The sequence below is a fragment of the Triturus cristatus genome, chromosome 1_1, assembly GCF_964204655.1.
Source record: "Triturus cristatus chromosome 1_1, aTriCri1.1, whole genome shotgun sequence".
NCBI classification, from domain to species: Eukaryota; Metazoa; Chordata; class Amphibia; order Caudata; family Salamandridae; genus Triturus; species Triturus cristatus.
The window spans coordinates 571,294,760-571,313,315 of NC_140579.1; the positions used below are offsets into that span (position 1 = coordinate 571,294,760).

Below are 18,556 nucleotides of genomic sequence, written 5' to 3' on the forward strand. Positions count from 1 at the left end.
TGGCTCCACGTGTCTCGGTGCCTCCACGGGTTCCTTCTTTTCAGGGACTGTGGATCGGGCGGTGAGAGGTCTGGAGGTCCAGGTCTTGTCAGTCTCTGGGCTCAGGCTCCGGCGGGAGGCGGCGGCAAAGCAGACGTTGATTCGCTGGATGGTGCTTGCGTTAGCAAGGTGGTCACTCCCTGACCACAGGGGAGATTGGCTTCAGTCCTCTGTGCGGCAGAGCGTCGAAGTTCCCATCTTCTTCTTGTAGTTAAGTTGATTCCAGGATGTCTAAAGTCTTAGGACGCAGCTCCTACCTTTATTCGGATTCTAGGGGCCGGACTACCTGCTAGGTCCCTACCTAAGGGTGGGACCAGGAAGGGGGGTGGTTACACCCCCAATCCTTTGTCCAGCTCGCCCCAGGTCCAGGGCTGGTGTGCCCCAGGACCGGTTTGAACTGGCATATGCACCGAGGCTCCTTGTGAGCCTCAGGCATGTCTGGTTTCTTTCAAGCCCTACCTGACCAATACACAAAATCCTGTCTGGGGTGGTGCATGCACCTCCCCTGGCAGGAAACCCTTTGTCCACACCTCCCAAGCTGGAAGGACTCCCAGCAGCAGGAGGGCAGACTTGTGTCTGTGGTGGCAGCATCCATTTTGTGGAGCTGAGGCTATGTCTGATTTTACCCGGGTTTCAGGTACTGTACATGTCGTGTCCCTCTAGAAGGGTGGAATGCTAACCCCGTCGCCAGAATTGGCGAGGGGTTAGTATTCCAATTCGTATGACACCTTACTCGACATGTTTTGATAAAGCCAAACCAAAGATAGCATTTAACCGCGAGGTTCATAATGCACTTAAGAGTATATGGTATGACGATATCTGGAAACAGTAGAAGGAAGTTGTTCCGACCACTGCAGACAGGCTCAGCTCATGCCAGAGCACCATCTCACATGGAACCAAGCACTCTGCCTTCAGGATTGTTAAGGCCTGCCATAGGAGTGACTTATAGGTTACCAGGTGTCCCATTTAAGGTTAGGTATAGGTATACTACACCTAAGTAAGAGGTGGTTACACCAACTTACCCCAGCTGAGTGATCAGCCAGTTGTGTCAAATTTGTTAGGCCAGGCCAGGGGTGGCACAATACATGCTTCAGCCCCTGGTAGGCCTTAGATACACCAATGCCCTGGGTACCTAGTGTACACTGGTACAGGGGCTCACAGGGTGATCCACTTCCAATTGGTTATGCACCTAGGGTGCATAGTGTAAATTTAGTAGAGAGAACAGCAGGCTGGGGGTCTGATTGGCAGGCCCACAGCCTCAATATGTCAAAAACCAGTGAAGCAAAAAGCAAAAATTTGGGGTGACCATAGGATAGCAGACCCTACTCTCCTACACAACCCCCCCCCCCAAACGCAGGGACATTAAACTAGCCTTGACCAGTCTCGTCTTCATGTCCTAAGTGGAAGTACCTGGAGAGACCATCTGCATTCCCATGGTCAGTACCTGGCCGGTGCTCCACTGTAAAGTCCATACCCTGTAGGGAAATGGACCACCTAAGCAGTTTGGGGTTTTCACCCTTCATCTGATTTAGCCACAAGAGGGGCTTATGGTCGGTCTGAATCTTGAAGTGAGTGCCAAACAAGTATGGCCTCAGCTTCTTCAGGGCCCACACCACAGCAAAGGCCTCCCTCTCAATAGCTGACCAATTCTTCTCTCTGGGGGTCAACCTTCTGCTAATAAAAGCAATGGGTTGGTCTTGACCATCTACATAAAGTTGTGACAGCACAGCTCCCACACCCAACTCAGAAGCATTTCTTTGGACAATAAACTCTTTGGAGTAGTCAGGACTTTTCAGGATAGGTGCAGAGCACATGGCCTCCTTCAGGTCATCAAATGCCTTTTGACAGCTTACTGTCCACTGAACCTTTTTGGGCATCTTCTTGGATGTCAGATCATTAAGAGGAGTCACCATGGACCCATAGTTCTTAACAAACTTCCTGTAGTACCCAGTCAAGCCCAAGAAAGCTCGAACTTGAGTCTGGGTGGTTGGAGGGGACCAGTCCTTGATGGATTGTATCTTACTCTCCAGTGGTTGAACTTGGCCTCCACCTACAAGGTGGCCCAAATACACAACCTTACTCTGCCCTATCTGGCACTTAGTGGCCTTGATAGTGAGGCCTGCCCTCTGCAGAGCCTCAAGAGCCTTCTTCAGGTGGATCAGGTGATCCTCCCAGGTGGAGCTAAAGACAGAAATGTCATCAAGATATGCTGCGCAAAAGTCATCCAACCCAGTAAGGACTTGATTCACCAACCTTTGGAAGGTGGCAGGTGCATTCTTCAGACCAAAGGGCATCACCACAAATTGGTAGTGCCCACCTGGGGTTGAGAATGCTGTTTTGGCCTTAGACTCCTCAGCTAATCTGATTTGCCAATAGCCAGCTGTCAAGTCAAATGTGCTCAAAAACTTAGCAGAAGCCAGTTTATCTATGAGCTCATCTGCCCTTGGAATAGGATGTGCATCTGTCCTAGTGACAGCATTGACTCCTCTGTAATCCACACAGAACCCCATCTCTCTCTTGCCATCTTTGGTGTGAGGTTTGGGGACCAGAACCACTGGGCTAGCCCAGGGGCTCTCTGAGGGTTCAATGACACCCAATTCCAGCATTTTGTGTACCTCAGCCTTTATACAGTCCCTGACGTGGTCAGGTTGTCTGTAAAGCTTGTTCTTTACAGGCAGACTGTCACCAGTGTCCACCACATGGGTACACCAGTCAGTTTGGCTAGGTATCAAGGAAAACATGTGTTGAAATGATTGTAGAACTTGTCTACATTCCATCTGCTGATGATCAGTGAGGTTGCCTCCAAGGGTCACTCCTTCAACTGAGCCATCTTCAGGGTTCTGAGACAACAGGTCTGGGAGAGGGTCACTCTCTTCCTCCTGTCCCTCATCTGTAGCCATGAGCAAGCCCATGTCTGCCCTGTCAACATATGCTTTTAACCTGTTAACATGGAGTACCCTGTGGGGATTCCTGGGAGTTCCTAGGTCCACCAAGTAGGTAACCTCTCCCTTCTTTTCCAGGATTGTATGGGGTCCAGACCATTTGTCTTGGAGTGCTGCTGGGGCCACTGGCTCCAACACCCATACCTTCTGTCCTGGCTGAAACTCAACCAAGACAGCCTTTTGGTCATGCCAAGCTTTCTGTAAGGCCTGGCTTGCCTCAAGGTTTTTGGATGCCTTCTCCATATACTCAGCCATCCTGGAGCGGAGACCAAGTACATAGTCCACTATGTCTTGCTTAGGCTTTTTGAGAGGTAACTCCCATCCTTCCTTCACCAAACACAGTGGGCCTCTTACAGGGTGCCCAAACAACAATTCAAAGGGGCTGTAGCCAACCCCCTTTTGTGGGACCTCTCTGTAAGCAAACAGAAGGCAGGGTAGAAGGATGTCCAATCTTCGCCTGAGCTTTTCAGGTAATCCTTTGATCATACCCTTTAGGGTCTTGTTGAATCTCTCAACAAGCCCATTGCATTGTGGGTGATAAGGGGTGGTGAACTTGTAGTTGACACCACATTCCTTCCACATAGCTGTCAAGTATCCTGACATGAAGTTGGTATCTCTGTCAGAAACCACCTCCTTAGGAAACCCCACTCTGGAGAATACTCCCAGCAGGGCCCTGGCCACAACAGGTGCTGTAGTGGTCCTAAGGGGAATTGCCTCTGGATACCTGGTGGCATGATCCACTACCACCAGTATAAATCTGTGCCCAGATGCAGTGGGAGGATCCATGGGACCCACTATATCTATTCCCACTCTTTCAAAGGGGACCCCCACCACAGGTAGTGGTATCAGGGGGGCCTTTGTTGTGCCACCTGATTTGCCACTGGCTTGGCAGGTCACACAGGAGCGACAAAACTCCTTTGTATCTTCATTCATGTGAGGCCAGTGAAAGTGAGGGACAAGCCTGTCCCAAGTCTTGTTCTGGCCTAAGTGTCCTGCTAAAGGAATATCATGGGCCAAGGTAAGAAGGAAGCCCCTAAATTGCAGAGGTATAACCAACCTCCTGGTTGCACCAGGCTTGGGGTCTCTAGCCTCTGAATAAAGGAGCCCTTCATCCCAATACACTTTATGGGTACCTTGAGCATTCCCAGCAGCCTCAGCAGCAGCCAGCTGTCTGAGGGGTTCAAGAGAGGGACAGGATAACTGAGCCTGCCTCAAGTCAGCCCTTGAAGGTCCCCCTGTCCCCAGAAACTCAACCTGATCAGGTTCAAGCTCTTCAGGGACAGTTCCTTCAGGGTTCTCTAGATCAGCTTCCTGGGAAGGTTGATCATCACTCTGAGGCAGGGGGGAAGGCACAGCCTTGACCCTCCTGTTCTTCTTCTTGGTAGGTGCTTGGTCCATTGTTCCAGGATCCAAGACCTGAGGTTCAGTAAGGCACTTTTTGGCCTGTGACCTGGTCACAGCAAGAACATGTGGTGATATACCTAACATCTCTGCATGTGTCCTGTACTCCACTTCAGACCATAGAGAACTCTCTAGGTCATTGCCCAACAAACATTCTACTGGGAGGTCTGCACTAACCACAACCCTTTTGAGGCCAGTTACCCCTCCCCATGAGAAGTTAACAACTGCCACACTATGTGAAGTAGTGGCATTGCTGGCATTGGTCACCAGGTAATTCTCACCTGGTATGTACTGTCCAGGGTCCACAAAGCCTGGTGTCACCATAGTGACACTGGCACATGTGTCCCTGTAGGCTTGAGCCACTTTGTCATTAATTAAAGGAGTCTGTCTGTACTTGCCCAGGTTACTGGGGCTCACAGTCAGGGACAAATCAATGTCCCCATCACAGATCAGGACTGCCTGGGTCAGGGTTCTGTCTAAGTCAGAATCTCCTTCAGCTCCCATAGTGATTCCCACTACACCCTTTGTCTGGGGACCAACACTGATAACAGTAGTACTGGGAGCAGGTGCCTTAGGGGCAACAGTGTTGGGGGCTCCACCCTTCTTACAATCACTAGTCCAGTGAGTTGTATTCTTGCAATGATTGCACCAGGGTTTCTTTTGACCTTCTTTCTTCTTTCCCTTAGATTGTTGTTGGGACCCACCCTCTTTAGCAGTAGTTTGGGGCCCTGTTGAAGACTTCTGGTCATTAGATTTCTGATCTCCACCCTTTTGGTCTGTTTTCTTCTGATCACCCCCTTGGCCCTGGTTCTGGTTCTTTTGCTTAACCCTGGTTCTGACCCATTTGTCTGCCTTCTTTCCCAATTCTTGGGGAGAGGTCAGATCAGAGTCAACCAAGTGTTGATGCAGTTGCTGGTTTTGACAGTTATTTAAAATCTGTTCTCTCATCATCAAATTGTACAATCCTGTATAATCAGATACCTTACTTCCCAGCAACCAACCCTCCAAAGCCTTAGTGGCGCATTCAATGTATTCAGACCAGTCCTGAGTCTGTGTCTTTTGGGTGTCTCTGAACATTAACCTGTACTGTTCAGTGGTTAAGCCTAACCCATCAACTAGGACACTCTTCAGGACTCTGTAGTTTCTGACATCCTCCTCCCTAACAGTGAGGAGTCTGTCTCTGCCTCTTCCTTCAAAAGAGAGCCAGAGGATTGCTGCCCACTGGTCTTCAGGAACCTGCTGCACTTTGCAGGCTCTCTCAAGAGCAGTCATCCATGTGTGGATGTCATCCCCACTTTTGTAGGGGGGCACTACCTTAGACATGTTCCTATTATCAAAGACCCTATCTTTGTCCTTAGGGACAATGCTGCCACCAGTGGGTATAGACCCACTCTCTTTAGGTCGCCTAGCCTTACTCAGTTTCTCTTCCACCAGAGCTACTTCTAGCTCCTGTTTCCTGATTCTCAGCTGAGCTTCCTGCATTCTGGCCTCATGTTCCCTCCTCTGAGGGGTGGTCATCCTTCTCCTGGAGTGACCTTGAGAGCCTCTAGAGGCATGAGAAGCATTAGATTCACCTGAGTGATTCCTTTGCCTCCCAAGCCCCTGGTTAAGTCCACTAGGGAGATCCAATAGGGTGATCCCATTGTCAGTCCCCAGTAGCCTTAAGTTAGCTGGGCCACGTATAACACTTGGCACTGGGCTAGTTCTCCCTTCATCCTCACTACCTTCTGTATCAGTACCCTTCTCACTTTCATCCTCTGTAGTATGAATCTCATCTAAGGGGTGACTATTGGAAAGGGGTACCTCAGTAGCATTTTCAGAAGGGGGGCCTCCTGTTCCAGTCCCTAAGGGGCCTAACTGGGAGGCTTTCCTGAGAGCTTTCTGATCTTCATCAGCCTGTAAAAGCTCTCTGAGTTCAGCAGAAGTAGGATTCTTGGGCTGTTTAAGGCCCCTGATATTTGCCAACTGCCTGAGCTCATTTTGATTTAGGGTAGCAAAGATGGATGGTGCCCTCTGGGGGTCACTCTCAACAGAGATGTGTACATTGGACCCCTCTGCCCCAGCCATTGCTCTTAAGTGTGGGTGGATGTGTTGCAATTTACCTACACTTGGGTTTACCTACTAAACCTATCTAGTAGTTGTAGTCAGGGTGTGCTACTCCCTTTGCTCTACAACAACTAAGTTCATTAGAACTTAAGTATATCTATTCTTGTTTTATATGTACCTAAAGGTACCTGTATGATCTTTCAATTGGTAACAAAGAGATTACAGAGGTAAAACACAGCAAGCTCAAATCCAACCGCTGCTCACCAATGTGAGAAGTTGGCCTGGTATATGATGTTCACTAGTTAAAGTGACCACCTTGTACCATGCCAAGCAACCCTTATGGTGTGGTTGTAAGTCAACCTTTTCGGACCAGCTGCCCTAGTGGTAGCGTAGGCTAAGCAGTCTTTGAGGCTAAACTCGTGAAACGTGTTAAGCAGGCTGTTTTACCAAATGTAACCCCCCTTTATACCAATGAAAGGACACCACACAGATATATATTGAAAATATATATGTATTTATTTCTCAAAGTATCCCCTAGACTCTTTATGAGCACAGGAGCACAAATCGTTAAACAAGAATACGTTAGAATACACAGAAGTTGTACTTTATATGGGTAGGCCCTGGTGGCCACTCGAACCATATACTAAAATAGTGGTATAAGTACCACGAACAGAAAAGGGAAAAGGCCTAGGGCCTCTAGAATCGCTGGGCCTACAAGGAGCTAACTTTAGTTAGTGACCAGGAGGTCCACGGGTTGCGTGTGCAGAGCAAATAGTCACACGCGAGCTCCCATAGGTTTTCAATGGGTGCGTAAAAGTTACAAAGTTACTGCAAAAAGGATCTTCCGGATGGACTATGAACTCAAGATTGGAAACACAGACACTAGAGATGATACTCTACACTTGGGCACCGGAGTGCCAGCTTTACCTCACCCACAGGAAGCGGGTGCATAGGTCTCGAAGTGCGTCGGGTTTCTTCTATATGTTCAATGGAGCCTGAAGACAAAGATGCTGCAGGCGGTCGGTCCGGAAGGGATGCGGTGGATCCAAGGGTGGATCGGAGTTGTAAAAGACCTGTAAGCAGAGGGGACAGTGTTCACAGTCACTAGCCAGTGACCAGCGTGGCACCAGGTGGGTACCAGGCGATGTCGGGTGCAAACAGGAGGAAAGGTGCAGCTTGTCTCTGCAGCCACGTGGTACCTGAAGGTCGACGACGTCCAGGAGTTGGTTCACGAGCTGTCCCACGCAGGCTCTCGCTGTCGGCGGTGTCGGCGACTTGATCGAAGCAAACAAGCCTTGGCAAAAGCAATTGTTGTGGAAAACGAAATAAGCTGATGGTTCTGACCAGCAAGGTCAGAGGGACTGCTCCTTTGGAGGGGAGCAAGGACCAGTCTGGAGCAACCAGACCAGCGGTGTAGTTCTTGAAGTTCGTCGCCAAGATGGCCACTAGCCAACAGGCCAGCAACCGGTTAGGCGCGTCGAGTGGCAAAATGCAGAAGGGCCCCACGCAGATCGTGGAGATGCTGGAGGGCTCACCTTTGGTGCAGATGCTGCTCGAGGGTTGGGCTCCTCAGATCCCAAAGCACAACTTGGAGGGAGCCTCGGTTGTTGCGCTTGCAGCTTGTCGTGGTCTTTTCAAGATGGCTGGCTCCACGTGTCTCGTGCCTCCACGGGTTCCTTCTTTTCAGGGATTGGGGATCGGGCGGTGAGAGGTCTGGAGGTCCAGGTCTTGTCAGTCTCTGGGCTCGGGCTCCGGCGGGAGGCGGCGGCAAAGCAGACGTTGATTCGCTGGATGGTGCTTGCGTTAGCAAGGTGGTCACTCCCTGACCACAGGGGAGATTGGCTTCAGTCCTCTGTGCGGCAGAGCGTCTAAGTTCCCGTCTTCTTCTTGTAGTTAAGTTGATTCCAGGATGTCTAAAGTCTTAGGACACAGCTCCTACCTTTATTCGGATTCTAGGGGCCAGACTACCTGCTAGGTCCCTCCCTAAGGGTGGGACCAGGAAGGGGGGTGGTTACACCCCCAATCCTTTGTCCAGCTCGCCCCAGGTCCAGGGCTGGTGTGCCCCAGGACCGGTTTGAACTGGCATATGCACCGAGGCTCCTTGTGAGCCTCAGGCATGTCTGGTTTCTTTCAAGCCCTACCTGACCAATACACAAAATCCTGTCTGGGGTGGTGCACGCACCTCCCCTGGCAGGAAACCCTTTGTCCACACCTCCCAAGCTGGAAGGACTCCCAGCAGCAGGAGGGCAGACTATTGTCTGTGGTGGCAGCATCCATTTTGTGGAGCTGAGGCTATGTCTGATTTTACCCGGGTTTCAGGTACTGTACATGTCGTGTCCCTCTAGAAGGGTGGAATGCTAACCCCGTCGCCAGAATTGGCGAGGGGTTAGTATTCCAATTCGTATGACACCTTACTCGACATGTTTTGATAAAGCCAAACCAAAGATAGCATTTAACCGCGAGGTTCATAATGCACTTAAGAGTATATGGTATGACGATATCTGGAAACAGTAGAAGGAAGTTGTTCCGACCACTGCAGACAGGCTCAGCTCATGCCAGAGCACCATCTCACATGGAACCAAGCACTCTGCCTTCAGGATTGTTAAGGCCTGCCATAGGAGTGACTTATAGGTTAACATGTGTCCCATTTAAGGTTAGGTGTAGGTATACTACACCTAAGTAAGAGGTGGTTACACCAACTTACCCCAGCTGAGTGATCAGCCAGTTGTGTCAAATTTGTTAGGCCAGGCCAGGGGTGGCACAATACATGCTTCGGCCCCTGGTAGGCCTTAGATACACCAATGCCCTGGGTACCTAGTGTACACTGGTACAGGGGCTCACAGGGTGATCCACTTCCAATTGGTTATGCACCTAGGGTGCATAGTGTAAATTTAGTAGAGAGAACAGCAGGCTGGGGGTTTGATTGGCAGGCCCACAGCCTCAATATGTCAAAAACCAGTGAAGCAAAAAGCAAAGATTTGGGGTGACCATAGGATAGCAGACCCTACTCTCCTACAGCGGCCAATCGGATTTTTGAATAGCGCGGAGCCGACTGCTGGAACTCCAGTAGCTTGCGGGACTGCTCCCGTCTAGCCTTCGAAGTCAGGGCCCGGCAGTCGAGGCACGACTCGGAATCGTGGTCGGCCCCAAGGCAGTAGAGGCACCGGCGGTGGTGGTCCGTAACCGATATCAGTCGGTGACAGGAGTCACAGGGTTTGAAACCAGGCATCCTACCGGCACCAGAGTCGAGTCGACAGAGTGACCAAAAGAGTCAAAAAAGTTTAGTCAAAAAATGACTAAAGGGTAGTATGCTTCTTCCCGGATCGGCGCTGTCTGGCGCGGAAAAAAGAAGAACGGACGTCAGCGCGTGAGGGCGGCGTCTAAGTACTCTGATGACGTCATTCCGGCGCGCGGAGCCGCAGACGACGCCTAGCGACGCGCAAGGGTATTGCTGACGAAAAATCTTCCGGATCCAGCCTGACGCCTGGGGATATTCTAAGGTGAGGAATCTAACTAACGTGTTTCTTTCAGATAAGACAGTTCGTAATGCAGGAAAAATACCAGGCCAATCGATGAGATTAGCGTGGGCACCACTAGGCCCCAACTACAGACAACAGTCCTGAACTTCCGAGGGAGGCCCCGGTCCTGCTGGGCAGGTGCGGGCCGCTCGAGGACTCCACGCATCTAACGCGATGCAGCGGGTGAGAGACGGGAGTACTCCTGTACTCCTCCTGCATGCCTCCCCAGGCAACACATGCTTGCGGCTCCCGACCGGAGTCCAAGCCTTACCTGGGGATGCGCTGCCTCTCTCTCTCTCTCTCTGCTCGTCGGACGTCCTACTGGGCGCTCTCGATGACTAGGCAGCTCCGATGCAAGGTGAAGCTGTAGTCAGACAGGTTACGGCGCTGCCTTCTCCGTTGTTGATGATCTTGGGCAGATTCCTCTTGCAAACAACAATCACGATTACCTCACGACTTACTTAGCTTTATGAAATTCTCCAGCACGTTGCGGCTCGGGCCGGCGATCTTGATCCGCAGCCACCGTTACGATGTCGGCTAGGGGCCACAAACAGCTACACAGCAGCGTGGATGATGATTCATGCTGCAGGGGCACTGCAGTCTCGGGGCACTTTCCAACCAGCACCACGGACCCCACGGCCGTCTCAGGCTGCACACGCACACAGCGTCGCTGAGACACACTTGGAAACTTTGATGTTCCTGAGTTTCCACAACATGGAGCCAGTTCTACTCGGGCCCTTGGAGACAAGTTACTTCGGGACACAGCAAAGTCCTTTTAAGCAGGGGGACACAGCACACAGCAAAGTCACTCAGCCTCTCCTTAGTTAAATCAGCAAGCTGCAGGCCAGCCCCAAAATACACAGCAAGGTTTAGTCCTTCTCTTCAGTCTCTTCAGCTGTTCTTCCTTGGCAGAGGTTCCTCTTGACTACGAAGTAGTTTCAATCCTTTTCAGTCTTGATCAGTCCAACGTTCAGGGGTTTCAGCTCTCATAGTTATACCCCTAAATGTCTTTGAAGTCTTTGTGTTCAGGGGGCACTAACCCCGGACCAAACCAGTTCTGGGTGTCTCCCTGCCAGTGACACCTTCCTTTGATAGTGGGGGTCTTGTTCCTCAATCACTCAGCAGGATGTGGAGCCATTCTTTTATGGCAGCAGCCCAGGCCTCTTCACGTCCAGGGGGCTACTCCTCCCCCCTACACTCCAGATGCAGGTCAGCCTGTTGCTGTCTCACCTACTCCTCCCTTGGGTCAAGACATTTCCCAGCTCCTATCAGATTCAAATCCAGACAGTCAATCTACAACCAGGCAAACACACACAGAATTGTTAGAACAAAAAAACACAGCTACTTCTAAAGGCGTGGTTTCTAAACACACAATTCAAAAACCACCTTCACAAAAAGAAGTGTTATTAAATTGCGAGTTCAGCCACACTAAACTTCACCTCTCCGTCTTAAGCCTATGGGAAGATAGGCTGGAAACATATTACACAGCCTTCCCCATTCTGGCCCTGCAACAGTGAAAAACGAAATTGAGAGTATTTCACGGTTAGGACATGGTACACACCTCAGTACATGTCCTACCTTTCACAGACACTGCACCCTGCCCAGGGGGCTACCTTGGGCCTACTATAGGGGTGTCTGATGTGTATGGGAAGGGTAAGGCCTGACAAGTGGGTGCACTTGTCAGGACAACATGGCAGTTAGCAAACTGTACGCAGGCACTGCAGTGGCAGGCCTGAGTTCTCTCTTTAGGGCTACTTGTGTGGGTGGCACAATTAGTGCTGCAGGCCCACTAGGAGCATTTTGCATTACCAGCCCTGGCACACATAGTGCACTCTACTAGGGACTTTGCCTTACTAGTAAACATACCAATTATGGACAACCAATTACCATAACACTTTATACAGGGAGCACTTGCACTTTGACACTGATCAGCAGTGGCAAAGTGCCCAAAGCATCTACGTTGGCAACACCATGTCAGAATAAAGGTCTAGGGGGAAGGCAAAAGGTTTAGGGAACTTTAGCCAAAAGGGGCCAAGTCCAACAATCCTCCTGTGGCTTTTCCTTAGTTTTTCCTTTGGAAGAGGTCAGAGATGCCATCAATGTGCTCTCTAAAAAGTCACTTATTCCTGATGGGGGTCCATTGGACTTATTTAAAACCAATGTCCCATTACGGGCCCCACTTCTCACAACTTTTATAAGGGCAGAAATAAGAAATAGTCTAACACATTGAGCTAATTCAGTTATTGTACCGATCTACAAAAAGGGCTCCAGAAATTATCCACAGTAATACTGCCGTTTCTTTGACAGACTCAGTCATTAAGTTAATAGGAAGAATATTCCTTGGTAGGTTGAGGCCATGGGTCAGGGACCATCGAGTCATCTCTGATGTTCATTATGGTTTTCGACCTGGCAGAGGGACAGTGGACCAATATTTAAAAATTTGTATTTATTGAAAAACAAATGTACATTGGCTAAACCAGGATCAATACACCTGACATTTAAGGGCCTAAGTTTAGCTTTTGACAGGGACAATAGGGATAAGATGTGGGCCAATTTGTTAGACATATGGATTGATATAAACATTGTCTTTTTTGTGTGATTTGTACTTGAACTGGTCAGCATCGGTCAAATATGGAGATGGGGTGAATGCACTGGGCACTTTTTACTCAAAAGGGTGGTTAGATGTGGTTGCATCTTGGCTCCCTTTTTATTTATGTTATACGTTAACAAATTCGAGCAGGTTCTGATCAATAGGGGGTGTGATTTGACCATGGTAGGTAGGCATTTTGTACCGGCTCTCCTTTATTCCAATGATGCCGTTTGATTTTAAGCATAGCTCAAGGCTCGAAGCCTTTATTAGATATTTTTGACATTTATATGGATGAATTGGATCTTAGAACTAATATTAATAAATCTCACACTATGGCAATAGGACCTAAAACCACCAAAAATCGAACCCATTTAATAAAGGACAGTGTTATTAGCAAGATGAATAAATTGAGTTACTTAGGTATCCTATTCAACTCATCAGTTAATTGGTCACCAATGGTTACAAGTAGGAGACATGTTTTCGCTAGGAGCACTGCATCTGCTTTTGACTTTGTTTCAAGTTTGGGGTACAAAGGTGCGGCAGCTATGTTGGAAATCTATAAGACCAAGTGTGTTGCAATGGCTGTGTACATAAGTGTTGTGTTGGGAGTATGTTAACATCGCTGCTAAAAACTGTACAGTATATATATTTTAAATGTTTACTCTCAATCATCAATAGTTTGGCCACTTTAATTATTCAGGAAGAATTGGGGTAAGGCTTTGTATTAGATTTTATCTAGGGGTGAGTGGAAAATTACGCTCTATCGGCAGAGTTTTCTATACTCCGAGCTACGCGAGTATTGTGGAGTTTCATAAAAACTCCACCAAACCCCGCACAGCCGAGTTTTTTCTCGTGTGCTGCTCGCCAACATTAAGTCGGGGAGAGTAAATTTGCGTATCCTAGTAACATTTTTGGGCACTCGAATGCCTCCAAGCAAGATGTTCTCAACACGGTGCAGTTGTGGCAGGTCGCAACCGTTCACATTTAGAAAACTTCAGCTTGAGTAGAAAATCTACTCAAGCAGCAGAAAGAAACTGTGCCCTCTGGAATGCCACGTGGTGCTGTTCGGACTGATTTTACCGTGTGGAACAAGCTGCCAGGACTAAAATCAGCATAAGCAGAGCGACGTGCAGAACTCTTTCCACTCACAGAACTCTGTGGAATCTCGCAGCTTTTCTGTAACTCCACAGAATTCCGCACAGTGAAACTCTATGACCTCCGCCGACCCCTAATATTATACAGCTGAGGCCATTTACACTAGCTATTTGGTTAAAACTCTAGTTAGAATGTAACAGGATGATCATTAAAGATTGTTTGGGTTTTGACGATGCCCTTTGGACATCATGGCTTAGATGTGTTCAAGGATGCTTACAAAAGTTAGGTCACCCAGATCTGTTCCAGAAACCAGAGGGCATTATTAAAGCAGATAAAGCCAGTGTTAACAATGCCTTTATGCTACAGAACCGTGGTGGGAGGAAACCATGTGCTTGGTTGAAACCGTATGTTAGGTTAAGTGTTTTGTTAAAAACTACCATGTTAACTAAACCATATCTTTTGTTTGATATGTAACACTCATCGCTTCCTCCTGACTCGCTTCAGATTGGATATGTTTTATCCCCTGTTGTGCGTACCAAAGGGATGGTTAAGCGAAGCAGACTGTGCTCCTGTCTGATTCTACCTCTAATCAAGATACGTTGCACTTTGCTATGAACTGCCCTTTTTAAAAACACCTGCATAAATGTTTTTATTAAAACCTGCTTTGGTGGGTAAACATTTTAGACAAGCTAAACCAGTGTTATTGTATTTGCAGGTCTTCCAAACAATGGCTCACTTTATGTTTTCTCCCATTAGCTAGTTATATTTCGTTTTTGGCTTTGCTCCAGAATTGCCCTAAAAAACACAAATGCAAATGAAGCAATCTGAAAATAAACATCTGATACAATATACTCCTCACATTAAAAGCCTGATCCATTTATCTAATTATTGTTCTGCTATAGGCCATTGAAAGCCTCCAACCTGCAGCCACTCAAAACATGCTTAGCAGTGACGGCTCCCTTAGTCGCTCTGCCTTTCCCTCTACCCCTGGAGTTGTTCCCCCTATAGCCTCCCCATGAGTACCCTCATCAAGGTGTTTTTGATGCTATGGCCTCTGATAGGAGGTACTGGCTCTGGGGTAGGGTGGTTTTGGCACCTCCTCTAAATTGAGACCTGATAAAGCCAACCAAGGGAAAAGGCATATGTAGGACCCCTAAAGCTTTCATGGTATCTGCGTCCTTAGTCATTTTTTTAAGAATCTGGTCAACCTGCGGTCAGGGTAGGTGCTCATTATCGAAGGACAGGTTGAGCAGGTGCTGCTGTATGTGAGAATCCGGGTTCTCTGGTTGGCACAGGTAGGTACTTGTGTCAAGCAGGGAACCTTTCCTCTAGTCAGGGTAAGGGGGTACACTCCCAAAATAACCCCTGCTCACCCCCTTGGTAGCTTGGCACGAGCAGACAGGCTTATCTCAGAGGCAGTGTGTAAAGCATTTGTGAACACATACAGTAACCAAGTGACAACACTACAAATGGACACCATACAGGTTTTATATTAAAAAATAAGGATTCTTTATATAGAGTTACCACAAGACCATTAAAACGACAAAAATACACAATACGGTTACTTTAGATGGTAGAAGTTTGCTTAGTTCTCTTAAGTTCTTAAATGCGACACTTTAAGTCAATGTACCTTTTAGATGCGACACGCAGGGCAACGAAAGTGTTGCAACGTTGTTGATGCGATGAAGTTTTTGGTGCAAAGAAATAAAGACATGAAGATCTTCCAGATGCGTTTCGCTTCTCCGATGTTGCGAGAAGACTCGACTCGATGAGTCAGATGCAGCGGCGTCACCCTTTACGCGATGCGACGACAGCGGCCTTGACAGTGGCACTCTTCTCCGACGTTTGCGAGACACTTCCGCTCGATGTGATGTTGCAGCGGCGACACCCCTTTAAGCGATGCGACGACAGCAGCTCCGACGGCGGCGGCACGCTTCTCCGTGAATGCGAGGCGCTTTTCTTGATGCGGTGCAATGCGACAGCTACGATGGCTGCGATGGCGACACGCTTCTTCTTCGATGCGAGACTCTTCTCTTGATGCGGTGCGATGCGACAGCTACGATGGCTGCGATGGCGACATGCTTCTTCGGCGTTGCGAGACACTTCCTGGATGATGCGAGACGCTTCCGCTCGATGCGATGCTGCAGCGGCGACACACTTTACGAGATGCGACAACAACAGCTCCGACGGCGGCACGCTTCTCCTCCTTGAGTCGCGCTTCCAGCTCCTTGCGACACGCAGTCCCTCAGAAGGCCCAACAACAGCAGCAGGCCCTTCCAAAGAACTCTGGGGAGCTGGGGGGTGAAGTCTGTTGTTCCTGAGACTTCAGCAGTAGGCAAGCTCTATTCCAAGCCCTTGGAGATCTTTTTAAGCACAAGTTGAAATAAAGTCTTTTGTAGTCTTTCTCCTCTCCTTCAGCAGCAAGGCAACCACTGCAGGCCAATCCCCCTGGTCAGGGACAGTACAGATTTCCCTGTTCCTTCTCCTCAGGCAGAGGTTCTTCTTGTCAAGCAGGATCTAATTTCTTGGGAGCAGGGTCCCAATACTTATACCCCTAATTCCTTTGTTCCTCTGGGGTAGAGGGGCCTTTGCCCAGTCCAAACCAGTTCCTCAGCACTTTGTTGACATGACTCTGACTTTCTATTCAGGGTGCAGGGCAGAGACATCAGCCGCTCCACAGGAGGTGGAGCCAGCATTGTGGTGGCAGAGCACAGCCCTATTCAGAGTCCAGGTGCACTCCTCCCACCCATCTGGATGTCAATCTCTCTATTCACCACCAGGCTACCTAGCCCTGCCCCTCTGGAATTCCCCAGCCCTGTCACTCACAGAAACCAGACAGCCAGATACACATCATAGCAGAGGCGGGCTGAAATGGTTAGGCAAGCAAATACCAACTTTCTAAAAGTGGCATTTGCAAACACAGAATATTAAAATAAACTTTACTAAAAGATGTATTTTATTATTCTGAGTTCAGGCATACTAAACTCGAATTTCTACCATGTTCCCTGGGTCTGTTAGGATTATAGAATGTAACAATTCTAACAGCCCATTCTGGCCTATGGAGAACAGGTAGCCTTACAATAGTGAAAAACGAAAATGGCTGTAATTCACTATTAGAACATGCCACACACATCAGGGCTTGTCCTACCTTATGCTTACAATGCACCCTGCCCTTAGGCCTACCATAGGGGTGACTAATATGAAGTTAAGGGAAGGTTTAGGGACTGGCAAGTGGGTGAACTTGCCCAGTCAGCATGACAGTACCAGACTGCACGCAGGTTCTGCAATGGCAGACCTTAGACACATTTTACTAGGCCGCTTCTGTGAGTGGCACAACCAGTGCTGCAAGCCCACCAGCAGCATTTGTATTTACAAGCCCTGGGCACTCCTGGTGCACTTTACTGAGGTCTGACACTAAACCAAATAAGCCAATCATGGAATCCAACCAACATATACATTTTAAATAGGGAGTACTTGCACTGTGGCACTGGTTGGCAGTGGCACAGTGCTCTGAGCAGCTAACACCAGCAAAACACATGAGGCACAGCGACAAAAAAGTGGAAGGGAGACTCACGCCAAGGTGCCAGGTCTAACACGTGTCCCCTTCAGCTGAAATGTGGGGAGAACTACCCTACCCCAGGGAGTTCCTCATCACTAAGGCGGAAAAATCTGGACAGACCGTCAGCATTGGCGTGATCTGTACCAGGGCGATGTTCCACCGTGAAATCCATACCCTGTAGGGAAATGGACCACCTCAACAGCTTTGGATTCTCACCCCTCATATGCATCAACCATCTGAGGGCCCGTGGTCTGTCTGAACCCAGAAGTGAGACCCAAACAGGTAGGGTCTTAGCTTCTTCAGCGCCCAGACCACAGCAAATGCCTCACGCTCAATAGCACTCCATCTCTGTTCCCGTGGAAGTAACCTCCTGCTAAGGAAGGCTACAGGTTGATCTGTGAAAGAACAGCCCCCACACCATGCTCTGAAGCGGCTGTCTGAACGATAAACTCTTTGGAGAAGTTGGGAGCTAAGAGCACGGGCGCCGTGCACATAGCAGCTTTCAGGGCCTCAAAAGCTTTCTGACAGGTGTCAGTCCAAATCACTTTCCTGGGCTGCTTCCTAGAAGTCAGCGCTGTCAAGGGGGCAACAATGTTGCCATACCCCTTGACAAACCTCCTGTAGTACCCGGTGAGACCTAGGAAGGCTCTCACCTCTGTTTGGGATTTGGGCGACTCCCAATTCAGGATGGTTTCTATCTTGGGTTGAAGGGGCGCCACCGGGCCGCTCCCAACCTGGTGCCCCAAGTACACCACAGAACCCTGCCCGATATGGCACTTACTCGCCTTGATCGTGAGGCCTGCCCTCCGCAGCGCCATCAACACTTCCCAGAGGTGGCGCATGTGTTCTTCCCAAGTGGAGCTGAACACTGCGATGTCATCCAGGTAGGCAGCACTGAACGAATCCAGTCCAGCCAACACCTGGTTGACCAACCTCTGGAATGTGGCAGGGGCATTCTTCATCCCAAAGGGCATAACCCGGAACTGGTAGTGCCCATCTGGGGTGGAAAATGCTGACCTCTCTTTGGCCCCCTCGGTCAAGGCGATCTGCCAGTACCCAGACGTTAAATCAAACGTGCTGAGGTAGTTGGCAGCCCCTAGCCGATCTATGAGCTCATCAGCTCTGGGGATGGGGTGTGCGTCAGTCCTGGTGACTGAATGGAGTCCTCTGTAGTCCACACAGAACCAGAGTTCGGGTGTGGCTCCCGGCGCTGCAGCCTTTGGGACCAAGACCACTGGGCTGGCCCAAGGACCGCTGGAGGACTCAATTATCCCGAGTGCAAACACCTTGGAGACCTCCTCCTTGATGCATGCCCTCACCCTGTCAGTCACCCTGTAGGCCTTGTGCCTCACAGGTGTACGATCCC

The 18,556-nt window shown here is 49.3% G+C and overlaps 1 protein-coding gene across 2 annotated transcripts in view; it reads right to left on the reverse strand.

Moving 5' to 3' along the window:
• LOC146870653 (protein phosphatase 1 regulatory subunit 12B-like) overlaps nucleotides 1-18,556 on the reverse strand; it is a 353,358-nt gene that overhangs the window by 203,232 nt on the left and 131,570 nt on the right. The gene's annotated exons all lie outside the window — the stretch shown is intronic.